This window comes from Urocitellus parryii, chromosome Y (assembly GCF_045843805.1).
Source record: "Urocitellus parryii isolate mUroPar1 chromosome Y, mUroPar1.hap1, whole genome shotgun sequence".
Classification (NCBI taxonomy): Eukaryota; Metazoa; Chordata; class Mammalia; order Rodentia; family Sciuridae; genus Urocitellus; species Urocitellus parryii.
In genome coordinates this window covers 30,315,761-30,340,461 of record NC_135548.1, presented here as the reverse complement: position 1 = coordinate 30,340,461, position 24,701 = coordinate 30,315,761, and the positions used below count along the sequence as shown (strand labels likewise).

Genomic DNA, 24,701 nt, shown 5'->3' with positions numbered 1-24,701 from the left:
ATTTACAATGGAAATATTGGAAACTCAGATGGAAAGTTGTGATACTGAGGAAATGAAAAATGAGTGCATTGTGAAGGTCATTTTCACCATCTTCTCCCTATGATGTGATTCTCCAATAACTATTAGAAATTCCCTGTTCTTCCTAATGATAATTTGTCAAAGCCATGTGCCAAGTTCCAGGACTTCAATGAGAGTGATGAAATTTGTTAAATAATCTTGACCAAAATGAGATATTATATCAAGTAAGAACTCATCCATCGACTTTATTTTGGATGGAAGAAAACCAAAGGCATTGAAAAGCTCAGAACCCAGCCCTAAGAAATAGCCTTTTTTTTTTCCGTCAGGTGTGAAATTTAACTTATGTTGTTTTTTTGAAGATAAAATTTGAATTTATTTCTTTTGATTAACTTGCTTTGTTAGTCTCCTCTTATTTGACAACATGGCCACCCAAGAGCCTTTTCTTTTTTTATGACTTCAATCAGATCTAGGGAAAAATGATTACTATTTTTCATTACTTTTTTTTATCATTGCATTCTGGTCTGTACCTTATTAAAAGCCAAATATTTTCATTCCCTGTAATGGGAACTATTACTGCTGATAGTTTCCTTTTTATTTTTTATCTTTATCACTAAATGAAAACTTAAACCTGTTTACTTTATAGAAAAATATTAAGTACCTATTTGGCGACTGCACAGTTGCCTTTAATTTAATGGAATAGATAAATTCTAGTAAGTCTAGCTGAAATATTTACCACAAATCCTCATTATAAATCAGAAACTTATTTCTATGCAGGGGTAGAAATGTACCAAATTCAATTGAGTTCAAATCAGCAAATATTTATTGAGAACGTACCTCAGATATTGTGCTGAGTACTGCATGATACACACAGAAGAGAAAGACATTGCCACTGCTCTTTAGTAATTAATAGTCACCCTAGAAGGGATACTAGGTATGCAGATATGTCTAATACAGGAGAAATACTCAGGTCTTAAAAGGCATGTAAACAATGTGTTACAGGATTTTATTTTAAAATGATTTCGTGCCCTGTTTTGGGAAAAGAGGTTCTGTGACATTTTTACTACTAGAGGAAGGAGAAGGCTTCCTAACAGAGTAAAACTAAGCAAAAACATGGAGGTAGTAATGTGGGGGCCTCTTAGTAAGGCCACTTTAGACACAGCATGGGATATGTGTAGAGGAATACTAGGACATAAAGTTTTGCAGATATTGCATGGTCCTAGGTGATCAGTTAAGATAATTATATATGATTAAATAAATATTTGGGAACAATGGAGGCTTTTGAGTGAAAGTATAAAATATCTAGAACTGTTGAAAGTATGCAGAATCAATTCAGATAAGAAACCAATAAAATAAGCTTTTATTACCATGACACCTTTTCAATTTCCTCCTCTTTGGCACAGATGAAGCTCTGAAACTCCTTTCTGATATGCCTGGTAAGTTCAGTCTTTCCTCCAAATCCCAAGGAGGATTAGGTCCAGGACTTCGGAAGATATTAAAATCTCTGCTGATGCTCACATTTCTTATATTAAATGGAAGAATACTTGCATACAATCTATGTGTATATACCTATAGTCTTTAAATCATCTCCATAATACTTATAATACTTAATGCAGTGTAAATATTATTTAAATAGCTCTATACTGTGCTGGTTAGAGAATAATAACAAGAAAATATCTCTACATGTTCAGTATAGACATAATTAATTTTTTTGAATATTTTTTATCTCACATTGGTTAAATCCTTGAATGCTAAACCCATAGTTATAGAGGACTGACTTTAATTAAGATATAGCAACCAACCAAAGAGTTTGAATATTGATAAAAGACAAAAACACAGAATAATACAATTTGTTCCTGGGCAGGGGGGGAGTAAAATTAGTAAAAATTCCATAATAAGTACATATTTATCTCCGAGGCATACTATTAAATGAAAACAGCATGGTGTAGAACACTGAGTGCATTATCTCTCATTTATGTGAAAACCATGATAACTCTTCTCCCCTAAAAATGAAAACCTGAAGGGTAATCTTATATAGGTATAGAAAATTTATTAAAGATTTCACAGAAACTGCCCTACTTGTTATATTTTGGGAGATGTGGGCTGTGGGTTTTAAGGTAGGAGAGAAAAAGGTGTGAATTACTACCATGTATCACAAAATTCGGAAAAAAAAAGTTCTTTTCGATTTGATGAGAGACATGGTATTTTAATACCTTCTCCCCTCCTCCAGTAGTTGCAAAAAAAATGTCTTTCTATTTTCTAAAGTAGGGCATGAAATCATTTTTAAAGAAAATCCCACAATGTATTGTTTAACGTCTTTTAAGACCTTTGTGTTTAGTTTTATACCATGTATTAGGTTTTTAGTAGAGAAAAATGTACTGGATAATAAATCAGGGCTTTTGTGGGTTTTTGTTATAAGTCAAAATGTTAGAATGACTTCTTCGGGAATTAACTCATCATTGATGCTTAGGGAATTTATATATTTTTTATTTACTTGAAATATCAGTTTGAGAATATTAGAAATCAAAACATTATTACCTTAGTTTTCTGCCGGAATTAAGAACAAATTAATATTTGCCCTGCAGCATGGAAAGGAAGCAGAGGAGGGAACTGGAGAAGAGGAAGAGAAAAGAGTCTGACTGCTCTTCAGCTTTTACTACAGGGACCTCCAAGGTGATGACTAAAGGTGTGTACAGTCAGTCATTAATAGGACTTTGCTCCTGGAGAGGATTACTTGAACATGGAAGATGGTGAATCCTTTAGACTTTTCTGAGTCTGACTAGTTTTCTCTATTTTGAGCTTCCATATCTGCTTTTCCTAGGCCTGAATCCTGCCCTGTGGGGCCTCAGACAGCAAAAATTCCCCACAAACCCTCGCTGGTGGACAGAGAAGGCACATCACAGGAGAAACATGGATAAGCATCAGGAGATCTCAGGCAGCCAGCACTTGGTCTGCAGGATCTCAGACCCTCTATGGTGTGACCACTGCCTGTCGCTGTGTGTCCGTGGGCACTCTGCCTCACCCTTGTGTCACTGGCAGGGTCCTCAGAACAGCACCACATCCCACTTATGCACCCTTAGATCTAACCTTATCTTCCAGCTTGGGCAGTGCTTGCTGAAGACCAAGGATGTCTACCTAGGCTTCTTCAGCAGAAGACTTTCAGGTATCTCTCTCTGATGAAGAGGGTACCTCTGGCAGTACCCTCTTTTTTTCAGTAATGAGGATTGAACCCAGAGGTACTTTACCAATGAGCTACATCCCCAATCCTTTTATTTTTTTTTTTTTTTTTATTTAGAGAGAGGGTCTTGTAAGTTGCTTACATTGCCGGCTATGTTGCTAAGGCTGGCCTGGAACTTGTGATCCTCCTGCCTCAGCCTCCCAGATCTGTAGTCCAACTCTTAATAAGCTTCTGGGGACAGGAAGGTATGTAGAGATTCCAGGGCAGGTGGTAGCAGAGGGGAGCAGTCAGGCAATGGTGCTGCCCAGGGACAGGGTAGCCATGTCAAGTTAGGAATGGCTCAGAGAGCAAAGAGCCCAGCAGGTACCAGATCAGGGTATGAGCTGGATCCACCCATGGCCACATTGGGTTGCCCCATGGACAGTCCTTAAGACACTGGTAGCTGCCATGTGCCAGGGTGTGTCAGGAAAGCCACTACCCCAGCACTGAGAATCCACCCTGCAGCCTGAACAGCTGAGGGGGCTCTCAGGTGAGGCAGAGCAGCAGCTGACCACCTGACCCCTTCTAGCCCTTTCCTTTTCCCTCCAGCACCATCCGTGATGATTCAGCACATCCCGCCCAAGGTTTTCTTTGTGAAGGAACTGCCCAGATATCCTCTTGTTTCCACCTGGCAGTCTGGCAGAGACCCCACCTGTACCCACTCCTCTCCCCACTTGGGGATGACCTCTGCCCCAAAGCTCTGCAGACAGCATAGCCTAGTGCCCCTATCAGGACTTCCTGGTGGGCTCTGGCCCTAGGGCTCACAGGGCCTGTGAATTGTACACAGAGTGAACTCTAACCAGCACTGCTGGGCTGGACCAATGAAGGCCCAGATTCCCAGAGTAAGGAACACGGGTCCCTGAGGCCTTCATACCGTATTTGTGCTGAGTGTCAGCTAAAATGAATGGCAGGAGGACAGGGCAAGCACACATAAGCACAGGAACACCCCTCACGCAGCATTGACACACATGAGCACATGGGGCCCCTCACTCCACCCCTGCTGACACACCCTTGGGACGTGGAGTGGGTGAGACTACACTTAAGGCCTGTGTGCTACTTAGCTCTGGTGGCCCTGAGGGTGCACAACATTTCTACAATAATTTGAGCCATGAGGGAGAGAACTGCACCCTGCCCCCGCATCCACTCTGCAGGACAGCAGCTGCTCCCATGCACCCCTGTGTATGCTCTAGTATCCAGACTGGGCCCAAGTGTGGCCATACTGTCTGCAGGGAGGAGAATATAAACCACCCTCACATCTATCTCAGTGAGAGACAGATGAGATAGATTTGGGGGCCTCAGGGGGCACTAGATAACTCATTTCTTTCCCTTTGCTTGGCTCAGAGTTGATGGGAGCCCCTCAGTTTCTGCGCTCCAGATCCATTTACAGAGGAAAGTGTCTAGGGTGTGCAGGGGTTTGGTGCTCCCACCTCCCATAGCTGCTCTGCTGACTGTTTTACTTCAAGCTAAAGGCGGCTTTAGAAGGTGGGTTTTGAGCCCACCTCTTTAAAGAAGGCTTTAGAAGATGGGTTTTGAGACCACCTCTCATTTTCAGATGGGAAAGTAAGGTCCCAAGAAGGGCAGAGAAGACTGGGTCATGCAGCTGCTGCAGGAGGGTCTGAGGCTCTGCACACCTGCTTCAGCCTCCCCAACAGAGTCTACCTTTTGGTGGGACCACAGCACCAGGAAGACTGCCCTAAGATGGGGGCTGCTTCTGCCCCCATGTGGTCAGAAACAGGCATCTCTGTCCCTTCTGCAGAAGGGCCGAGTGTACAGATCCACTGGTGACAGAGGATCAGGCCCATGCTGCCAGGCCAGGAGGAGAGGCCTCTGTGATGCCTTGAGGGTGAATTCAGGAGTGCTGAGCACCTGTGCATCACTGTGCCTGTGTCTGGTCACTGCCTGTGTTGACACCCTTGAACATGACATATGACTGTCACTGCACAGGTAATGTCACTCCAGCAGTACAGGGCGCTGTGGGTGCCTGCTAGAATTCCTGCATGTGTGCATCTGGACACCAACTGCATGGCCACAGGAGTGGGGTGAGGCTGAGCTCAGGCCCTCTCTCTTTGTTCCTTTAAGTGGCAGAGACTAAGGTAGTGGACAGCCCCAAAACACCATCCTGCATGCTGAGAGACAAGGCATGGCTTCTTTTCAGCTCACAGCTAGCTGCCCAGGTGTCCCAGCAGGGCAGCTCTCCCTAGGTCTGAAAAGGCTACATTCCTGAAGTTTCTAGCTACTTTGCAGGAATGTCTGAGGGAGCCTCATCTGGCTAACCTCTAACCCCTGACCTTCCAGGTTAACTCTTTCTAGACCAATAGTGCAACCAACTGGGTGTCACCTGTGCCTGACACCCTGCCTTGGCAGGTGAACATGTGGAGCTGGCTCCATCTGTGCCTGTGTTTCAAGTCCCAGTCTCGGGATATCTGTGATCTGTATCTCTTAGCACACATCCTGTCTGTGTTGGTGCTTGTGGGAAGTATTTGAGGATTTGTGTGCTCCATGAACCTGTCCGATGCATTCAGGCTCAGCAACTACTGTGCTGGCACACAAAAAGTCATGGGTGTGACACACCTGTGGTTGCTCTTTGTATGTCTTTGAGCATGCATGCATTTGTGGGTGGCTGGGCAGCTGTGTACACAGGTGTGCTTCCTCATAGCTCAGTGTCAGCCACACCTGTGGCCCATAAGCTCAGTCCCTGCATGTCCCCCTGTTCTTGGTGGGTCTGGGTGCGCTCCCATGCAGCACCCGCCTCATTGAAGAAGTTGGTGAGCTCAGGCAGAGAAGCCGGGAGCCAGGCCAGGACTCTGGGAACCCGCACTTCCTTGGACTCTACACCTGTGCTCTCACTCTTCCTCTGCATCTCTCTTCCCACAACCCCTTCTCTGGGTAGGCTCTTCCTGGTGTTACACCACATCTGGCGCTCAATAAATGGTTGATTGACTGATGAAAGAATGGATAAAAAGGGGGCTTTAAGAGGCAGGCACTCCAGGATGGGTCAAGTCTGGCGCAGTGGGGTTGGGGGCAGAAGTGCTGACGGCCGTCCCTTCACTCCCCCAGGACGTCTCAGGTCACCGTCTGCACTGCTGCCCGCGGGTTATTTATGACCCTCCTCCCCCTGCCGGCGGCGGAAGAGGCGGCTCCGGCCTCATCCCAGCGGCGGAGGGCCCAGCGCGGGGGAACCTGGAGCAGCGACGGTGTGGCGCCTAGTGGAGGGCGGGCGGGGCCTTGCGGGTTTGGAGGTGGGGCTTTGGCTTTTGCAGCCTTCTTACCCGTCGGTCTGTGATCAGTAGCAGCTCCGGCCACACCATGTCTGGGTTCGCCGAGACCCCTGCAGTAGGCCGGGTAGCAGGAAGGGGCGGCCCTGCTGCAGCAGTGGCGGCTTCGGGTGCAAGGGCGCAGTAGCGGGCGGGGAGGAAGCGCGGCCAGGCGCCTTCAGGGCCGGCGGAGACGCAACTCCAGCCAGGGCCAAAATAAGTTGCGCCGGCGACCGAGAGCCGGCTGCTGGGCCACCCTCGCGACATGCCGGCGGTCAAAAAGGAGCTCCCGGGCCGCGAGGACCTGGCCCTGGCCCTGGCCACCTTCCACCTGACCCTGGCCGCGCTGCCTCTGCCTCCGCTGCCGGGCTACTTGGCCCCGCTGCCCGCCGCAGCAGCTCTGCCCCCCCCCCCCCCCCCCCCCGCCGCCTCGCTGCCGGCCTCTGCTGCAGGCTATGAAGCACTGTTGGCTCCACCACTCCGGCCCTCGCGCGCCTACCTTAGCCTGCACGAGGCCACGCCGAACCTCCACCTGCCCAGAGACCCACTGGCCCTTGAGCTCCTCTTGGCCGCAGCGGCCGCGGACTTCCAGCCGCTGCTGGACAACGGTGAGCCCTGCATCGAGGTGGAGTGTGGCGCCAACCGTGCTCTGCTCAACGTACGGAAACTCTGCCAGGGCAGCAAAGGCCCGTCCATCCGCCACCGCAGCGAGTGGCTCATGCCCAAGGAGTTCCAGTTCGTCAGCGGCCGCCAGACGGCCAAGGACTGGAAGCGCAGCATCCGCCACACAGGTGCGGCCGACTAGGGGGCGCAAGCCGCTGTCCCTCTCCTTCGCTACTGGGGACCCGCGGGTCCGAGCCCTTCGCTCTGCCACTGGGGAGACTTGGTTTTGGCCCAGAGAGTGCGCTGCAGCTCCAGAGCACGTGCTGCCGGGGTGTGAGTGCACACTGGTTGGGGCTGAACAGGTACGTGGGGCCGCGGGAGTGGGGCGGGGCGTGGGCGCGCGGAGCTGGAACAGTGTCAGCTAGACCTGGAGCAGCCCGTTTGGATGGTGACTCCAAAGGTGCGACAATACACCTTTGGAGGCCGGATCGGGGGCACCTGATAAGCGCGGTGACCCTCTGGCGAGGGTCTTGGGAAGTTTGGGACCCGGTAGCGTTTGGTTTAGGAGTTCAGGCTGCGCAGTGGCTGCCCTTTCCTGCGTTGGGGACTGACGCAGGCCTGGGTCGCAACTGCGCCTCCACTCACCAATTCCCCAGCTCAGCCTTCCACTGCCCGGCCACAGTTCGGGCTAGACTGGCTAAGAGAGGGTGGGGCAGGAGGAGGGGCGCCAGGGCTGAGAGGAAGCCACCCTCCACCAGGGGAGGGCCTCGCCCAGGATTTGAGTTTCAGAGCCCAGCAGATCCCCTTCTCCTCTGAGAGGGTGGGGCGGGCAGCAGGCTCCGAAGTTGGACAACAGTGGGTTTGGAAGGTTGGTGTGCCTTGCATACACCTTCCGGGAGTGGGGACTGGCTTTGTGGGTGACGGCGCCCCAGAGGCTCCATCTATGCCCTGACAGCCCCTCACCAGCTGTGCTCGGCTCTCCTCACAGGAAAAAGTCTGAAGACGCTTATGTCCAAGGGAATTCTGCAGGTGCATCCTCCAATCTTCGACTTCCTGGGCTGTCGAATATCCTCGCCTGTGGTGAGACCTGGGAATAATCTGGGTTGGGGTGTCTGGACTCCCCTGAGAGCCTGGTGATCTCTAAGATTGGGAGTCCTAACTTCAGCACTCTGGGCAGGCTGGAGGGAATCCTCCCAGGGCAGATGGGGTGGGTGGGGTTGCTTTGTGCTGTTCCAGACCATCCCTGGGAATGGGTGGGAATCCTGGGTCACAGGATCCTCTCCTGTTTGGATGAAGGGCGGGTCCTGCCTGTTCTTGAGCAGCCTCCCTCATGGGTGTCTTGGAGCTACTTCTCCAGCCTTCCAGGTTCCAGGGTCTTCCCACTGTTATTGTCATTCATTGGGCCTGGGGACTTCCCTGTCCCAGGTCTGGAGATCACCAAGTCATCTGGCTCAGCAGAGAGAGGTGCTGGGTGCTGGGGCAGGACTCTTTTGAGGTGTAACAGTGTTAGCTGGCCAGGTTGCACATCTGGGTTATCCCCAGGCTTGAGCCTGAGTGGTGTGTGTCTTGGTGCTCCTAATGTTGAAGTGCTGCCCTGCAAGGGTATGGACCTCGGAGGGTCCATGACATGGAGCCTGGCTGGGGCAGGGTCTTTGCCTGTAGGTGTCCAGAGAGCAAGAACCCCACCTAGGATAGACAATCTCTGGCCTCCCCACTGGCCTGGGGAGCAGGTATGAGACTCCAGGCAGTGAGGAGTAGAGGGTTGATCTGAAAAGGAAATTGCCTCTAGAGAGGAAGCTCCCCTAGTGGGGTACCTCTAGGGACATGGGGGGTGGAGGCTGCTGTTCCTAGGTCCACCCAGCAGTCCCCTCTTACAGGAAGGAGCAGGAGGGGTGGAGGTACCAGTGGTCCTGGAGGGCCCAGGCTGCCACCTTGGGTTTATTCCCTTTGACCGGGTGGTGGGGTATCCTGGCTTCCCCGTGGGCTCTGCAGGATGCACGCTGAGCAGGCTGGGAAATCTTGGACACATGGATGCTGGCAGGGGAAGGAGAGCCACAGGCCCAGCCCACACCTGGTCTGTCACAGTCACAGCCTCAAGCCGCCTGCCCTACACACTTGAGTCTACAGGAGCACAGGGCACCTGTACAAGAGCTCCCCAAGCAGGTGTGCAGAAACACCTTTTGCTTGCTGTCACATACCTACTGGGCAAAAGATTGAAGTCCCTCTCCATCGTGGCACCCCTTCAGGCAGCTGGAACTGGACGGGATCCTCTGGGTGCCCACCTCAGACTAGTCTGGGTTCTCTTTTCTGTTTGGATGGTAGTGCCCCACAGTTTCCAACCTGCCACCCCTGAGGCCTGCCACAAGAGAGGGGCAGAGGGTGACCTGAGCTCAACATCTGCCATCACCTCAAGTGGCAATCTGAAGCTCAGAGAGGGATGGAGCTGCTGCCTTTCTGAAGCTCCCTGGTTCCTGCCCTGAGTGAAGGGCACTTCAGACCTGGGCCTGCCGGCCTCTCTGTGCCTGGCCGCTTCCTTGGAGGTATCTCCATGGATCTCCTTTCTAGCCCCAACCTATTGGTGCACAGAGGCTGTCTCTACCCACCCTTGTGGCCAGTTTCAAAGGTGTGTGCACTTCATGGTCACAGATACTCCAGGGGTAGAACATGGTGTGCATGTGACTGTGCATGCTGGAACCCACTCTCACCATTTCAGAAGGGGTCAATTATTGGTTAGGAACCAGCTTCTCAAATCAGTTGAGCAGTGGGGAGCTAAGTCTCTGATGTATGGGGGGGCATGTGTTCCCCATCCTTGGGCAGGGTTAGAGTGGCCATCTGGGTTCTCAGCATGCTCCCCCATAGAGTTACCCCCAAGAGCCACCCCAGACCTAACCTTCCAGAGTGCTTTCAGCGCATACCAGGGACTGGAAGATCCTGTGCCCAGCTCTGTGCCTCATGTGGCTAAGACTGGCATATAGCCTGGGCTCCTTCCCAGCCAGCCGGTCCTGGCCCCCTTCCAAGTAGCAGTCTTATAGACTCTGTGTCCCCCTCTTCTCTTCCCACAGGTGAGAGGCAGAGAGATGTTTACTCCTAGTCTGGGTTCTACTTTCTGTTTGGATGGGAGTATTTCTGCCACAAAAGAGGGGAAGCAGGTGGCTTTGAGAAAATACCCCTTTTCTTTTCATGAGAGTATTTCACCTAAGGCTGAAAGGTGACTGAGGAGAAGGGCAGAGCTTATCTCCAGATGCCTGGCACTGGGCTTTGGCAGGCTGGACAAGGCAGAGCCATGGGCCAAGGGGTGTTGAAAATGATACCAAACCTATGGATTGACAGAGGCCGAGACATAGGTGGGCACTCACCACTGCCGTCTCCCTGCGCTCTGCTGTCACTGGACCCTGTCATCCTGTGGGCTGGCCCTGAAAACCCATTGGCCCCATGCCATGTGCCCTTATATTGCTGGGTCTATTTCACTCACCATGTTACAGAGGGAATCAGGGTATCCTGGGCAGACCCCAGCAGATGTGTGAGGGCAGGTGTGGGGGATACTGTGGCTCCCAGAGCTGGGGGAGGGAGCACTGAGCTGGGCAGAGCCAGGCGTCCGGAGATGATGTGGTGCTGAATCTGAAGAGAAGCGTCCTTGCAAGGACAGGACTCCATGCAGCAGCCCACCTCAAGATCCTGGATGACCTGGGGCAGGGACCCTCCTTGACCCCTTCCTCACTAAGCTCATGGGTGTAGTGAGGATCAACTCTTTCTGGCAATGGGAGGACTGAACAGGAGAGGAAAGTAGATACTCTGAAAGCCCATGTAGCCTCTGAGCCAGCAGCCTCTTAACCAAGTAAGAAAAAACCTCTGTACACTGGAAAATAATCAATGACTTTTTTTCTTTTCCCTGGGGCATCAGGACCTGGAGCCAGGAAGGGTAGAGAAATGCCAGGACTGGGGCCACACACTCATGTCCACCGCTCTGTGCAGAAATGTGTGAGCTGGGTGCAGAGCTCCAAGCTTGAGCATACACAGCACCACACACTTACACATGGTGCAGGGGGGACACTGAGGAGAGAAATGAACCATCAGGGCTGGGGAACAAAGGGTCAGGGCTGTCAGTGCTCTCGGGCAGCCTGTGGCTCCCAGGCCTGCAGATTGCAAGGGACCAGCAGTCTCAGACAGACTTCCCCTGAGCTGGGCTCTTCATGGTGCTAACAAAATAGCAAAGAGGGGCTGGGGCTGCCGCTCAGTGGCAGAGTGTTTTGTGAGGCCCTAGTTTCACCAGCACTGCAAAAGAAAAAGAAAAGTGACTTTGCTTGTTGATATTGCTGTAAGTTTTCAGGACTGACAGAGGAGATGGGATGTCAGCCAGACACGTTGAGAGGGACCTGCTCCCTGACTGCACACCCACCAGGACCAGCCCCATGATCCCTGCCCCAGGCTGTATGCACAATCCCAGAAGACTCTGGGGACACAGGGAAGGAGCTGAGGGTCATAGCTTAGGCATCCCCAGGGCTCCCTGCCACAGGGTGGGCACCCACACTCAGGCTGGGCAGGCAGAACAGCCCACACTCTGCTGTCCTCACAGGCTGTGCCTACAGCAATGAGGCCCCTGGGCCTTGGCCCAGGCCCAGGAGGCTGATGTCTAGCTCAGCCTTAACGTTCTCCTCCTCCTGCCCAGAACCGGGGGCGGCTGGCGGACAAAAGGACAGTGGCCCTGCCCCCTGCACGCTCCCTGAAAAAGGAACAGAACCCCAGCTTTTCTGCCAGTGATGGTGACAGTGATGGAGGTGGCCCAGCCTGTGGACGGCAGCCAGGCTTGAAGCAGGAGGATGATCTGCATGTCCGAATCATGAAGAGAAGGTACTTACTCCAGATCTGGGCCGGGAGGCTCAGGCTCCTATGGAAGGGGACACGAAGACCAGGGGTCTTCTGGAATGCTGCTGTGGGGCGGGGGTGCAGGCAGAGGCTGTCCTCTCTCCTGAACTGGCGCCCTGGCACCTTGTTCTGCCTCAGCCATGCCATGGTCACTTCTGGGTAGAGGTTGGCCAGCAAAGAGACCCAAGGTCCGGTACCCACCTGGGCTGACACCCACAACCTCCCAGAAATTTGTTTCCTGATATGGGCCTCGTCCTGCCAGCACCTAGGGGTGGGGTGTCTGTGAGTAAGGATGGTGGGGGCTGTGGTGCCTGGTGTTCCCCGGGGCTGTTCAGCCTGCTCCTCGTCCTCATCTCTGGAAGGCCAGAGCATCTCAAGCCCTGGGTTTGTTCAGTGGAAGCTGCCACCAGGTTGAACTGGGCATGAGGTGCCACCCTCATGACTGCCCTGGCTTCTGGCTGGTGGGATGTTAAGAGTCAGGCCCACACCCTGCTGCTGTCTCTGTGCCAGTAATGGAGCCACTGACCCTCTTTTCTCTCCCAGTAGAGTCCACACCCACTGGGATGTGAACATCTCCTTCCGAGAGACATCTTGCAGGTAGGAGCCTGGCTTGGGCAGGGGCAGCTGTTGCCATTTCTCCTGGGTCCCACCCACCCTGCTTCCCTCCTCTACCCATGGTCTTTTGTCTTGTCCTCTGTCCCAGTCAGTGTGAGCCAGTGTGGGCCATGCGGTTGCCAGGCTGGTTTGGATGTGTGTCCTTACCTGGCCTGGAAGGTAGGTGGCATGGTGCCCAACTGAGATCAGGAGGCCCATCTCAGCCAAGTGCAGACTTGTGCCAGGCCTCAACAGCATGGGCAGGGTCCTAGACAGCCCACCCGTGGAGACAAAGCATGCTATGACCCTCACCACTGGACTGTCCATTGGAGCCCAACAGCTCTAAGATGAGGCTGTGATTTTCACCTCTCACCCTCCCAGAGACCCACCAGGAGGGAGAATGGTGATGTGTGAGCAGGTTCTTGAAGGATGCATAGGAGTTCACTGGGAAAAGGTGGTCTGCAAAGCTGTGGAGGGATGAAGGATGGGATGGAAGGGAGGAGAATGGGAACATGGCAGGTCTGGCTCAGTGGGATGCTAAAAGGTCTGCACCTTAGCCGCTGGACCAGTTGGGCTTTGTTCTCCAAGCTGAGCCAGCCACAGAAAGTTCCTGAGCAGGGAGTGACCAGGTCTGTGTTTTGGAAAGATCCTTCTGGGGACCCTGGAAGGTTGGGGTTTCCTCACATGGATTTGGGTTATGGAAACAGGCTGGGGCCTGTGGATCCAAGACATAGAGGATAAAAAAGAAGCCCCCAGGAGGAGGTCAGGTGTCAGGGACCTAGTTCCTGCTCCCAAGGGGCAGGGGCTGGTTTCTGGTTATTGGGGCCAAGTTTTTCCCCAGGGCTTCGAGGGGAGCACCACAGGAAGGCCTGATGGGGAGCAGTGGGCACCAAGGGCAGGGAAAGCCTCTTGGGACTCAAGCTGTGGGTGCCTGGCCTCCCAGGCCCAGCTGCAGGAAGGCAGCTTGTCCTGGATCTCTGCCAGAGGTGTCATTATTTATGTCTTCAAGAACGTCTGGATCCTGGAGCCGAATTACAATAAAAACAGCTTTAAACTTATTTCCACCTCATTTTGGAGTTGCCAGCTCAACGGATCATTTTTATGAACCGTCATGAACATTGATGACATTTTATGAGCCTTTTACTCTGGACGCTACAGGATAAATTTGCCAGCAAGGCCTGCAGGGAAACCCAATGGCTGTGCCTCCCCTCTGGACCTGCACCTCCTTGCAGTACACCTGGCCTTGGGGTGCGGGGAGGCCCCAGGAGTCCCATGCTGAATTCTTACCAGTACTGGCTGCTGCAGCCTGGCTGTGCCTGGGAAGAAGCAGGCCTGCATTAGTGGAGACCCTGGTCCCACAGAGGATCCAGAGGGGCAAGGATGACTTTCTGGATTTCATTAAAGGGAAGGTTACAGTTCTGGAGAAGAGCACACCCCAGAGGACTAACAGCCCATCATATCCCGTCTGCTAACAGCCCCCAGTGTCTGGACAAGGAGGGCTGTGGACCGCCAGCTGCCTCACACTGGGTCACCAACTGTGTTTGTCCCATCCCGACTGTCTGTCCATCCCCATTGTCTGTCACTCTTCACTGGTCTGTCTGCCTCTTGCATCTGTCGTCCTTCTGACCAGTCCTGCTGGGGATGCCTGCTGCTGGCTGCAAGAAAAGGCCCAGGGCCCCTCTGCCCTGTGATGCCCCTGCAGCCTGGCTGGAAAGAAGGGCCTTCTAGGTCCCTGACCCTCTAGGGCCCCCAGCTGGTGAAGGCTACGTGAGAGAGTTGGGGTGGGGAGGCCCTCAGGGGGGAGTCGGGTCTCACCCTTCTCCTGGCCTCCTCACAACCCTCCCTGCAGCCTTCCTGACCCTGCCCCAGTCTCCTCCCCACGTGCCACAGCAGCCTGCTGAGGCCTTGCCTGTGTGTAGTGGCCCCACACTGTGAAGACAGGTGCAGAGCTCTCAACTCTCCAGCCTGTGTGTGAGTCTCTTGGCATTTTTTTTAAATGAACCCAGCATAATTTGTTCAGTGAATAACTGAGTGACCAGAACAGGTTTTCAGGACTGGCCCATCTTGGGACCTAAGGAATGAACCCCCAAGGCAGGGACTTGGGTGTGGAATGCAAGGGCAGGTCCTGTCTAGCCAAGGGTGGCCCCCATCGGCCTGCACCTTGAGAGCCCGGGTAACCCCCAAGTGAGACTGAGCCGATCGCTGTCATTGAGGCTGGTCCCAGATGCAGGTGCTGCTGGGGGTCCAGGCCAGGGCTCACAGGAAATTACTGTGCTCACCTCTCCAGTCCCTGGAAGCAGGAAGTGTCCGGTGCACTGTGGGGAGCAGCTCCATGGCAGCTGCAGCCCTGTACCCGGCCAGCCCAGGCCCCTTCCCCATGCTGAGGACAGCAGTTCTGTCCAACATCCCACATCAGTGAGGATGATGGGGGATGAGCCTCGTGAGAATAATCCCATAAAGTACTTACTCCCCACCTGCCTCCCGCCTTCATGGGATGGGGGAGAACCTACATCTGGGTCTCTTAGGGGCTCTGGGGCCGCCCCGGGGTATCTGGTGCTGAAACTGATCTGCTTAGGGCCTGGCCCTGGATTAGCCTGGCTCCTGCCAGCCCAGGCTGGGGGCTGGGGGCTATTTAATAAGGTTCAGGATCGGTTCCTAGGTCACTGTGAGGAGGCTCTGCTAGTGTCAGTGCTGCTGAAGAGGCTGCTCCACCACAGGTGGGCCGGGAGGGCACTGCTGGGGGCACTGGGCTTCCCTGCCCCTGCTCTGGCTGGCCTTGACTTCCTGTCCCCTCCTTCTCTGTTGATGATGGGGTTGCTCACATAACCCCAGGGTGCCCCACTTTCTCCTCCCTCTTCTCTCTGGGGCTGTGGGTGAGGGCTCAGCAGGAGGGAGAAGGGACAAAGAATCACATGCAGGGTGATTCCAAGGCCAGGCCTGGGTGCACCCTGGGTGCACCCTGGGGATCACAGGTGTCCTGAGCCTGCCAGGGCAGATCTTTTTATCTACGGGACTTTGGTCTGAACCTCAGTTTCCTGATTTGGAGAAATGAGGGCCCCAAGAGGGTGTTGCAAGTTTTAACCAAAGTGGCATGTGCCAGGTGCTTGCTTCAGAGCTGGCAGCACATGGGTGACAGTGTGCCCTCTATATGTCTGTCCTGTGAGACAGCAGGCCATCCTGTCCTCCCTCTGAGGCAGGGAGCCGAGCACAGCACTGCCTCTCTGGAGAGAGGAAGGTGGGAGGGGCTGCTCTGGCTCTGCACAGACCAGCTGGGTGCTGGAGTGGGGTCCAGGTGCCACGTCTCTGCTTTCTCTTGGCCTGCCTGCTGAGTGTGCGTAGTTGTGGCATCCCAAGCCCACAGAGGTAAGCGCACACATCACCACGCTCAGTGCAAGCTGTCCTCAGCCCCAAGCACCCTTGTACTCATGCTCATCAGGTGGCACTGCCAAGGCTCATGGCTCCATCCTCTGTCTTGCTCTGCTGCAGCCAGGACAGTGACCTTCCCACACTCATATCCAGTGTGCACTGAAGCCGCCACCTCGTTATGCCCGAGCACCAGAGCCGCTGTGAATTCCAGAGAGGCAGTGTGGAGGTTGGCTTGGGACCCACAGGTGAGGAGGCCCCTGGGTCCTGAGGGCGATGATGGGGCTGCCAGGGCCACAGCACCTCTGCTTAGGGACAGCCACCCTCCCTGTGTCTGTTCAGCAGCTCTGGAAGCCTTGGCGGGCAGCCAGGGAGGCCAGCAGAGGAGGCGGGAGGTGTGAGGCCAGCTGTCCCCTGGGGCTCCATGTGATGGTAATTGTGTTAATCCCAGCCAGTTAGGCAGACTGGCGGCCCAGGGCGGCTCCAGTGTGGCTGCTGCTGGGGTGGGCTTGGAGTTTCGAGGCCGACCACCCCCTCCTCACAAGACAGGCACAGGCAAAGACCTTCCAGAGCTCACCTCCCACCAATGCCCACCTCCCACCAAACCCACAGGGCATGTCGGCCTGGTCCTGCTTCTCAGGGGTCCTGGGAGGGAAAGGGCCCATCCCCTGCAGCCTGGACCGCTTCAGGTAGGCCAAGAGGGTGCTGGCCCAGGAGCTTCCAGGGCCACCAAGGAGATCTGGTTCCTGGAGGCAACAGGAACTCAGAGGGAGAGAACATCTTGGGGACCCAGGCAGTCTCCCACGGAGCAGTTCATGAGGGGTTGCAAGATGCCACCGCTGAGAGTGGGCACAACTTGACCTCAGGGGCCTTGTCACATGGACCCTGGACAGGGTTGTTTCTGACAATGGCTACTGCTCTGGGAAAGCAGGGTGGGCATCACCCACCACCCTGGACACTCCCAACAGAGCCCCCATGATCCCAGAAGGCCCTTGTGTATAGGGGTGGGGGTTGCTTCTGGAGCTGCTTTGGAGGTGGCTGATAAAATCTAATTGCCCCATCGATCGGGTGGAGCAGAGGGAGCCCCTCAGTGATTGAGATGTTCTGAGGCAGAAGGCCCTCTCCTGCCTATGTACAACCTCCTCAGGTACACAGACCTGCATGTGCCCTGTGTGTCTCCTTCAGGGCTTGCTCACCCTGCCAGGTAGCCCTCCGCACTCTACAGTGAGTGCAGGTCACATGCTGTGCATAGCAGCCAGGATGCTGTGTGTGTGTGTGTGTGTGTGCGCGTGCGCGCGTGCACGCGCGTGCACCTGCCAGGTCTGCAGCTCCCCATGGGATTCCTCTGGGCCCTGAAGTGGTCTTTACCTGTCACCATGTCTACTTCATTCCTGTGGCCCAAGGGGGTATCCTTCGAGCCACAGCTTCCTGGGCTCTGGACAGGAAGGATCCCAGAGGACTGAGGAGCTCAGCGCAGGTCTTGTGACTTTAAGGTCCACCCCTGGTACGTGTGTCTGCCTCCTGTCACTGCCTACATCAGGTGTGACTCTGAGCTTATGCATCTCCTCAAGGCAGCTACAAGGCTGGGTCTCACTGCGGGGCACTCCAACCCCAGTATCACCTCCCCCAAGCTGTGACTCTCAAGCTCCCCAGGAGCAGAGAAGCCCAGCAAGGAGGCGGGAGTTGCCACTGTTGAAACAGGGAACAGACTGCAGAGGTTACCCTTGCTGACCCCTGAGCATGTACAGGGAGCAGGAGATGGGCAGCAGGTGTGGAGAGAGGCTGCAAGACCCACTCCCTGCCTGGTGCGCTCGGGGTGCCCTCCTGCTTGCTGGACTCTGACACGCAGCTTGTGATGCCCATGTGCACCTGAGTGCCCTCCATCTGTCCTACAGGGTCTGTCTAACCTGACCCCTCATGCAGGCAGTGGGGACTGCCCCCTGTCTTTGGGGCAGGGCCTGGGGCCAGCCAGCTAGACCAGTGGCAGTGAGGTGGCTGAGATCAATAAGTTATTAGCACCATTCTGTCAGCTGTAATGTGGAGATTGATCAGTGCTCTGGCTGCCGCCGCACTTCCCTAGCCTGATAAAAATGACAGATTAAAGGAATAAGAAAAAGGAATTAGGCTCCTGAGCTGACAGCAGGGCTTCCTGGGGGCACAGATTGGGGACCCCCAAGTACCAAGGTGTCATGAAAGGCTTGAGTTACACAGGAGCAGCCCTCATCCCCGCCACCCTGGGTCTTCAGAGGCAATAGGGTCTGACCTGGAGGCCTGGATGATGACCTGCTATCAGCAGGGCCCCCTGATGTCAGGGTCCTCAGGAGGAAGCAGAGCTTGGGGGTGCAGGGACAGGTTAGGAGACAGACCTATAGATGTGTGTGGCTTTTATTTTCATTTCATTTTTATGGTACTGGGGATGGAACCCAGGGCTTCTTACATGTGAGGCAAGCACTCTACCAACTGAGCTACATCCCCAGCCCTGTGTGCAGCTTTTGATGTGGAGATGTGATCTCTAGAGGGGATAGTATAGGAATAGGCAGACCAGGAGCCAGGCACCTAGGGTCTGTGTAGGGCAGGTCAGCTGTCCAGGGGTGACCCTTGGAGCGCAGAGCCTGGCTGGGCAGGTATGTGCTTGCCAAGGCTGAGTGCAGGAAAGAGGAGGGTCTGGGCTTTTGGTGCAGAGAGGAGGGCTCCCCTGAGCACACCCCTGGTGTGGGGAGTGACATGTGCCTTCCTGACTGACTCTCTTCCCCAGCACCTGCACAGCCCACCCCAGCCCTTCTCAGAAAGGGAAGGTAGTTCTGTTCTCCAGGAGAAGCTGAGGTGGGCTCATGAGCACACATGGGAATGGACTGGCTGGTTAGGGGCAGCCAGAGGCCCTTGGGGACACAGTCACAGTCACGTGTCACACCCATCACTTCTATTCAAATGCAGCCTGGGGCCCAGGGTCAGGGCTGCCCTGTTTCCTTGCCTTGCTCCATACCTGTCATGATATCCTCCAGCCAGCTGGGCTCACCAGGTGGAAGCCTGGGACCCAGGGCTGGCAAGGCCTTGCCCACCAGCACCCAGGATGCTCCTGAGTGGAGGGGACTGGGGCTCACTAGACTGAGCTGGGGCAGGGGTGGGTCTTCCCCACCTGGTCTTCCCTGCCTCCTCCTCCAGTCCCTGAGACTGGGTGTGGCTCACTCCACCCTCTGCAGGTGGCTTGCTAGGCAAGAGACTGGGCTGCTCCCCGCACGTCACCAGTGACTGCTCTTCAGAGAAGAAGGCCCGAAGCGAGTAGAGTCTGAGTCTGAGTACCCTCGAGGTGGGAGCCCAACCCAGGGAGGAGGGACAGGTCACTGGAGGAGGAAGCAGTAACTGAGTGCTTGGAAGTGTTGTTAGACCTTCCAAAAGGGGCAGGTGTGCACAGAGGAGGGACTTGGGTTTCGTAGCAGGGGTGGAAGGTCTTAGGCTTAGGGTGAGGTGTGCCTTCCCTACTTGCCTCTCCGCCTGGGTAGTATTTCAAGGAAAATCCCCTCCCTATGTGCTACCCCAACGCAGAGACTCTGCTGCTGCCAGAGCTGCAACCCAGCATGGCGCCTGAGGACCACTACCACCGGCTGGTTTCCGCTCTCAGTGAGGCTGGCAGCTTCGAGGAACCACAGCGTCTCTACCACCTGGGCCTCCCCAGCCATGGTATGTGACCTCCCCACCTGCCCCCATACCTGTGTACACTCTCAGTTGCCCCTCCACCCCAGAAGAGGGTGTTGGCTGCTGACATCAAGACCAGGATTGGATCTGTCAGTGACCCCCAGCCCTTTGTGGGTAGGCGATGAGGCCTGGCTGCCCCAGGTCTTGTTCCAAGTCCCCACTTTTCATCACATTCTCAGGATCCCCTCCAGGCATGCACACAGGTTACTCAGGGGTGAGCCCAGGTGAGAGGAAGGGGTAGGGGCTTGAGTAAGCCTACCTGCCCCCTATCCAGGAGACCCTGTGGTCTGTGCCCATTCTCCTGACTCCCACAGCAGTTGGTGCACAAATTTAAGTCAGTGGACGCTGACCTGTGGTCACATTCAAATAGTGCCAGATCTTTGTCCTGCATGGGGGGCAAGCCTTCCAGAAAGACAGGACTAAGAGGCAGCTGTGTTTGGCCACCATGGCCTCCTGGATGCCAAGAGAGGCCCAGCTAGAGGTTGGGATGAGGCTCTTGCCCCTCTCCACTCACTGGGTCTGCTCTGTCCCTTGTGGTCATAGCCCAGGGAGCAGTCAGATACCTGTCCAGCTGCACTCTAGCCTCACAGGCTAGTCTCCTGCTAGGTGAACTTGGCTTTTATGGTAGGAGGTGGATGGGGTGCCGTGAAGGGGCAGGATTTCCTCTCCTTGCACAAGGCACCAAGAGTCTGAATAATTCACCAAATGTTAATAATTTAAAAATCTTCCCTTTTAATTGCTTTGCCTGCTCTGCCTGGGGCCCGCTCTGCAGGCCTATGTGGGGGAGGGAGCGTGGTTGCGGCCGCCAGGGAGCTGCTGTTAATCACGGTGCGCCAGCCTAGGAGCGGGCTGCAAATAGCTGTGACCGCGGGCTGGAGGGCGGGGGTGCAGGCCCCGCTGGGATCGACGCGGGCAGCTGAGCCGGCTAGGCTCTGCGGGCTGGCACCCAGCCCAGGGCAGACCCACCTCCGCTTTTCGGGTAATTAATTTATAAACAGAGGCCGCGGTTCAGTGGCAAAAGTATGCAAAGGGGGGTGGTGGGGACTCGAAGGCCCGGCCCTGGGCAGGAGCACAGTGCATCAAACCACTGCACGTCGCCGCGTCCAGAGATTGTGGCCGGTGTGCCTGCAAGGATGCGTATGCATGGGCCTGGTGTGGTCTTGCTGGATGCTGACTGTATGCAACCACTGCTGGATGACCGATGTGAACGGATGTTGGTGTATGCTGGTGTGGCGGTGTGGCCACGTGTACAGGTTCAGTTTCCTGCCTCCCATCTAGGAGACGGTCACCTGGTGGAGTCTGGAGACCCACTCCTAGACTTGTCACAGTGACCTCCAGGAACTGGTCTATGCTCTCATGGATCTGTGCACAGTCCCTCCCCTCAAGGCTCCAGCCTCAGGTTCCACAGCCTTGCGTACCAGCACTGGGCTTTCCTCCCACCTCACATTCCTTTCAGGTCCTCCTGCAAACCTGTCTCCCCTGCCCTGGGGCTGCTCCTCTGGCCCCAGTGACTGACATCAGGCCTGACACACAGCAGGGATGGTGTGGAAGTGGGCCCCTGGTTCCCTTTCTCCTGGGCTCCCCTGGGCCAGTGACCTGTGCTCACTAGGATGAGGGGAGAAGTCCAGGGAAGGCTGGGCCTCAGGGTCGCTGCTGTTGCCCATCCCCTACCCCCCCACCCCCAGATCTCCTGAGGGTCCGGCAGGAGGTAGCAGCTGCAGCTTCGAGGAGTCCCAGTGGCCTGGAAGTTCACCTGCCCTCATCCACAGCAGGTCAGCACCGGAAGCAGGGTCTGGCTCAGCACCGGGAGAACACTGCTCCAGCTCCAGCTGTTGCCCGGTCCTTCTCAGAGAGGTACTGGGGCTTGGTATCTGACTTCTGCAGGCCCCATAGCCTGCACCTTCCACCCACTTACTCCTCCCTGATTGCAGCTGCACAGTCATGTGGGTATTGCCTGCTTTGGGTTTAGGGTCTGTTGGGCAAAAAGTTCCTGCAGCTGGCTGAGCTGGGTAGAGGCCCAGGAAAACATTTCCGGGGCAGTATGTACCTGGGTGCCAAGAACCCTGGGCAGGAATGTGAAGGGTCACTCTTGTTTCTTTGTTGAGCAACTGGGATCCAGCAAAATCCAGGTGCCCCGGGACACTGAGGGGGGATGAGGTTGGGGAAGCAGAAGGCAGAGCGGCTGGAAGTCTGGAAACCCAGCCCAAAGTAAGTCGGGAGGGGTCGGCCAGAGGACTAGAACTGGGGGAGGAGGGAAGCCCGCTTTGCCAGTTCAGACACACTAGCGGTCTGGGGAGACGGCCTCCCGGGCGGGCGGGGACAGGGGGAGACCTGTAGAGAGCAGGGAGGCTCTCAGGGATGCCCCCCCCCCCCCGCCCCGCAGCGGCCGTCTCCAGTCGGGCGCACCCCCTGCCCTCCACCGCGGAGCTCGGCGTCTGCAGCTGCCGCTGCCTCAGGATTGCGGCTAATTACGTTTCGTGCCCCCGGCAGCGCTGGGCCCGCTACGGGGAGGGGGTGGGGAGGAGGGCCCCGCGCGGTAATTACCGCTGCAGTCACCATGGCCCTCCGGGTTAGCGCCTCCTCCGAGATTAATTGGCGCCGCCAGGGGGCGATAGCGGGGCAGCGCTCGACCTAGAGCCATAAGGAGCGGCACATCGACCGCCCGCAGGGCCAGCAATTAGCGGCGACCGGAATGCGCTTGGAGGCGGTTAGGGGAATCCGGGGCGCGGAGGGGGCCGGGCAAGCCACGCACGCCCCTCAGTCCTGCCTTTCGCAGGGAGCTGTCGCAGCCGCCCCCTTTGCTGTCGCCCCAGAATGCCCCCCACATTGCCCTGGGCTCCCATTTCAGGCCCCCTTTCTTGGGGGTTCCATAGGCTCTGTGCCAGACTCCAGGTAAGGAATCGGCAGGTGTGCACGTCTTTTATGTCCTATGGGCACGCTCATTGAAACTGGTCCTGTAAGGTCGCCCATTAATGTCGAGGATGGACCAAGGTGGTGCAGAGGGCCAATTCATCAGGCCAGCACCATTTGACCACTTGGCCCTGGTCTGTCCCTTTTCCCCAGGGTACAGCTTCCTGCCCCCCGCCCAGGCGGAGATGCTCGCCCGGCAGCAGGAGCTCCTGCGTAAACAGAACTTGGCCCGGTAGGTGCGGCCAAAGCCGGGAGGGGAGGTGGGTGGCACTAGCCCTCAAGCTGATCCTACTACTCCTGGCCTAGGCTAGAGATATCCGCGGAGCTGCTTCGCCAGAAAGAGCTGGAGAACACACACCGGCCACAGCTGCTGGCACCTGAAGCGGCCCTGCGTGCCCCAGACAGTACAGAGGAGCTGCAGAGGCTCGGGGCCATGCTGGTACTGAAACATAGCTCCGCGCCGCTTCGCCTTCACAGAGTGTCTCTGGTCCGAAGCCTCCAACCTCACCCCGGGAGCCTGCTGGCAGAGCACCGCGGAAGGGGGGGCCCTAGTTCTGCCTCAGTTCGGCCCAGCGAATCCAAGGAGACAACAGCATCTGGGCTCTGGGCTCAAGATGTCTCAGAAGAGCCCCCAAGGACTCAGATGGAGAGGACCTGGAGATAGCACCCACAGGGGGCCGGGGCTCCACCCCAGGTCAAGCCCTAGGAGGAACCAGCACTGAGGGAAAGGGGCTTCTTTCAGGTTCCACCCTGGCCCCTCCTCTGTCCCTGGGCTTCCCCTACTCCGTCAGCCCATACTTCCACACAGGTGGGTGTGGAGACCCAGGCCAGCCACCCTTGGAGGTCTTGCACGGGGAGGGGGTGCAAGGCTTCCACAGTCGAAAAATCTTAAGTCATGGATTGCATGTCTCTAAGCAACTAAGGCAAGCAAAGGTCAGCAGACCGGTGGGGTATGGGATGGGAGGAACAAAGCCCTAGTGACACCCACTCACACCTAGGCACCATGGGGTGACTCTTCGCTGATGGGGAGGTGGCCACATCCCCTGAGGACGTCAGCAAGTGGACTGTGGATGATGTCTGCAGCTTCATTGGGGGCTTGTCTGGCTGTGGGGAGTATGCTCTGGTGAGGCAGAGCTGACCTGGGTGTGCAGCGGGCCTGTCACTTGCCCTCCTCTCCCTTCCCTACACCCCTCAGCCCCACCTGCTCCTGCCTCATGCTAGCCCCTGCCCAAAGCAAAAGGGGATTCCTTCATTTGACCACTCCCTGAAAGCTACACAGCCTGCTTACTCTCCCTGGCTGCTCTCTGGGCCTTTGCTGTGTGGGACTGATAAGCCTGACCCTATCCCTGTTCTAGGTATTCAGAGAACAAGAAATTGATGGGGAGACCTTGCCCCTGCTGACAGAGGAGCACCTGCTGACGACTATGGGGCTGAAGCTGGGGCCCGCCCTCAAGATCCAGGCCCAGGTAAGCATGGACAGTGGGCAGAGGGCATAAAGGCTCTTTGAAATCACCCAATGTCCTTGGCAGGCACCCATCCAGGCTTTTCTTTATAGGTGGCCAAGCGCCTGGGCCGAGTTTTCTACATGGCCAGCTTCCCTGTGGCTCTGCCTCTGCAGCCGCCAACCCTGCAGGCTCCTGAATAGGAGCTTACCTCCAGAGAGCAGCCCCTGTCCCCACCAACAGCCAACTCCCCCTATGGGGGGAGCCACCCACCCACTAGCCAAGCCTCACCCAAGCCAGAGAATGGAACAGCAGCAATACTCCCAGGGGCCCCAGATGCCACCCAGTCTCTGTGTTGAGTTGGCCAGCAGGCTGCCCACAGTCCCAGCACAGGATGCAGTGGTACCTCCCCCACAGCTTTCTCCCTTTCAGTTTTGGATGCAGAAACACCAAGAATTTTTAAAAGGAAAAAATGTGACTTAAAAGGACTGAATGAGTTTTCAAAAACTTTCTGGGGGTGAATGCAGAGGTCCACAGACAAACCAAAGACAAAGGAGTAGAGGAACCAGGGAGCCACCTCTGTGGAGCAGGCTGCTGTGACCTGGCAGCAGAACCAGCCTCCTGCATAGGGCTGGCTCTTGCTGCCCAGGTCAGCACAGCTCTTGGTTCATCTGGTCTGTCGTGCTGTGACAATAAAGCCCTGTCCACTGTCTACTGCCCTCCTGCTGCACAGACACTGGCCTCAGG

The 24,701-nt window shown here is 55.6% G+C and overlaps 1 long non-coding RNA gene and 1 pseudogene across 2 annotated transcripts in view; one reads left to right on the top strand and one right to left on the bottom strand.

Moving 5' to 3' along the window:
- Positions 1-6,742, bottom strand: part of LOC144251055 (uncharacterized) — an 18,615-nt gene extending 11,873 nt beyond the window's left edge. The window contains exon 1 of the long non-coding RNA XR_013342617.1: positions 6,502-6,742. This is a non-coding gene — a long non-coding RNA (uncharacterized LOC144251055). The remainder of the gene's footprint in view (positions 1-6,501) is intronic.
- Positions 6,742-24,701, top strand: LOC144251054 (sterile alpha motif domain-containing protein 11-like; annotated as a pseudogene). Its single transcript, XR_013342616.1, has 14 exons — positions 6,742-7,277; positions 8,078-8,169; positions 11,756-11,937; positions 12,499-12,549; positions 16,033-16,157; positions 19,110-19,189; positions 19,440-19,587; positions 21,288-21,456; positions 22,379-22,494; positions 22,666-22,744; positions 22,819-23,320; positions 23,511-23,635; positions 23,868-23,978; positions 24,068-24,701. The product of XR_013342616.1 is annotated as a sterile alpha motif domain-containing protein 11-like (transcript).